This window comes from Arachis stenosperma, chromosome 3, assembly GCF_014773155.1.
Source record: "Arachis stenosperma cultivar V10309 chromosome 3, arast.V10309.gnm1.PFL2, whole genome shotgun sequence".
NCBI classification, from domain to species: Eukaryota; Viridiplantae; Streptophyta; class Magnoliopsida; order Fabales; family Fabaceae; genus Arachis; species Arachis stenosperma.
The window spans coordinates 99,114,901-99,118,134 of record NC_080379.1 but is presented as its reverse complement, the minus strand read 5'-3'; positions in this window follow the sequence as shown (position 1 = coordinate 99,118,134).

The following is a 3,234-nucleotide window of genomic DNA, read 5'->3' as shown; positions in this document are numbered from 1 at the left end:
ACATGCACCATGGTTAGAACAATCAAAGATGGGAGGAGCCACAAGGATTCGATCAACCCTCATGGCAACAACCACCTCAAATGGACTATCAACAACCATTCTGTGATTCATATCAAGGCAATGGCTATGGTGAGCAATCTTTTGATTATCAACAACCACCACCATATGCCCATGAACCCTCTCCTCAACATGACTTTGGACCACCATACTCACAAGCCCCTTTTTGCCATTCACCTCCATATAACCCTAACCCTCAACCACCATACCAACTGGTGGACGAAATTGTGATTTCTATCTTTTGAGCTTTAGTATGTACACAAAAACTATTGTGTCTCTTGTTCATTCAAAATCCTTATTATGGCACTGGTTGAATTCACAACTCCGTTCAACTAACCAGCAAGTGTACTGGGTCGTCCAAGTAATACCTTACGTGAGTAAGGGTCGAATCCACAGAGATTATTGGTTTGAAGCAATCAATATTTATTTTATTTGGCTTAGTCAGGATACCAATAGGATTCTTTAGCCTCGTATTTTTGTTGCCAATTAGAGCGTAGAATAAATAGTTATTACTTTAATAATAGAGAATAAAAGCGTTACTTGTTGTGCAGTAATGGGGAATATGTTGGAGTTTTGGAGATGCTTTGTCCTCTGACTTCAACTCTTCCTTGAAATCCTCTTCTCACACGCAGGTTTCTTCCATGGCAAGCTCTATGTAGGGTGTCACCGTTGTCAATGGCTACTTCCCATCCTCACAGTGAAAGCTATGCACGCACTCTGTCACAGTACGGCCAATCACCGGTTGGTTCCCGCTCCTACTGGAATAGAATCCCTCTTTTGCGTCTGTCACTAACGCCCAGCAGGTTAAAGTTTGAAGCACGTCACAGTCATTCAATCCCGGAATCCTACTCGGAATACCACAGACAAGGTTTAGACTTTCCGGATTCTCATGAATGCTGCCATCAATCCAGCTTATACCACGAAGATTCTGTTGGGGAATCTAAGAGATATTCATTCAATCTGATGTAGAACGGAGGTGGTTGTCAGGCACACGTTCATGGGTTGAGGAAGGTGATGAGTGTCACGGATCATCACCTTCTCCACAGTTAGGCGCGAATAAACATCTTAGATAAGAACAAGCGTGTTTGAATGGAAAACAAAGGAATTGTATTAAATCATCGAGACGCTGCAGAGCTCCTCACCCCCAACAATGGAGTTTAGAGACTCATGCCGTCACAAAGTATGTAATTCAGATCTGAAAATAGCATGAGGTACCAGATAAGTCTGTAAAAGTTGTTTAAATAGTAAACTAGTAACCTAGGTTTACAGAAATTGAATAAACTGAGATAATTGGTGCAGAAATCCACTTCTGGGGCCCACTTGGTGTGTGCTGGGGCTGAGACTAATGCTTTCCACGTGTGGAGGCCTTTCTTGGCGTCAAACTCCAGGTTTTGACGTGTTTTGGGCGTTCAACTCCGGATCATGACGTTTTTCTGGCGTTTAACTCCAGACAGCAGCGTGTACTTGGCGTTCAACGCCAAGTTACGTCGTCAATCTTCGCGCAAAGTATGGACTATTATATATTGCTGGAAAGCCCTGGATGTCTACTTTCCAACGCCGTTGAGAGCGCGCCAATTGGACTCCTGTAGCTCCAGAAAATCCATTTCGAGTGCAGGGAGGTCAGGATCCAACAGCATCAGCAGTCCTTTTTCAGCCTAAGTCAGATTTTTGCTCAGCTCCCTCAATTTCAGCCAGAAAATACCTGAAATCACAGAAAAACACACAAACTCATAGTAAAGTCCAGAAATATGATTTTTGCCTAAAAACTAATATTATTTTACTAAAAACTAACTGAAACATGCTAAAATCTACATGAAATTACCCCCAAAAAGCGTACAAAATATCCGCTCATCACAACACCAAACTTAAACTGTTGCTTGTCCTCAAGCAACTAGATAAATAAAATAGGTTTTAACAGAAATAAAGAAGTAATAATATTTTAGAGTTTTAAATGAAGCTTAGATTCTTATTAGATGAGCGGGGCTTGTAGCTTTTTGTCTCTGAACAGTTTTGGCATCTCCCTGTATCTTTAGAATTTCAGAATAATTGGCATCCTTAGGAACTCAGAATTCCGATAGTATTATTGACTCTCCTAGTATAGTATGTTGATTCTTGAACACAGCTACTTATGAGTCTTGGCCGTGGCCCTAAGCACTTTGTCTTCCAGTATTACCACCGGATACATAAATGCCACAGACACATAACTGGGTGAACCTTTTCAGATTGTGACTCAGCTTTGCTAGAGTCCCCAGTCAGTGGTGTCCAGAGCTCTTAAGCACACTCTTTTGCTTTGGATCACGACTTTAACCACTCAGTCTCAAGCTTTTCACTCGGACCTTCATGACACAAGCACATGGTTAGGGACAGCTTGATTTAGCCGCTTAGGCCTGGATTTTAATTTCCTTAGGCCCTCCTATCCATTGATGCTCAAAGCCTTGGATCCTTTTTTACCCTTGCCTTTTGGTTTTAAGGGCTATTGGCTTTTTCTACTGCTCCTTCTTTTTTTTTTTTCTATTTTTTTTTTTGCCATTTTTTTTTTCCGCAAGCTTTCTTTTTCACTGCTTTTTCTTGCTTCAAGAATCAATTTCATGATTTTTCAGATCATCCATAATATTTTTCGTGTTCCTCATCCTTTCAGGAGCCAATATTCATCAAATTCAAAGTACAATTTATGCACTGTTTAAGCATTCATTCAGAGAACAACAAGTATTGCCACCACATATAATTAATTATAGTCTTTATTACTAAGAACTCAAAAATATAAATTACTTCTTTATTCTTAAAAAAAATCTACTACTTTATTCATGCCTGATGATGATGAGAAAAATAAATTATAGCTTAATTGGAAATAAAATCAAAATAGATATGCTAAGTACTACTACTCCTATATAACTTCTAAGGTAAAATTCTATAATAATACTATCACAGAGTTAAAGCTGGAATTAGAACTTAACAACCTGTATTTTGGGAAGTGGATGTTCCTTTAGTCTGTGGGATGCCTTCAAGAATTAATTTCTGATGCTTCAGCTCCCTTAAGTTCACATCCTTGCTCTTCCTGTTCTCTTAGGTGCCATGATCTTAATGAGTTTTAGCTCAGTGATCATGGCAAATCACACCAAACTTAGAGGTTTGCTTGTCCTCAAGCAAAAGAAAGGAAAGGAGAGGAGAAGAAGGAAA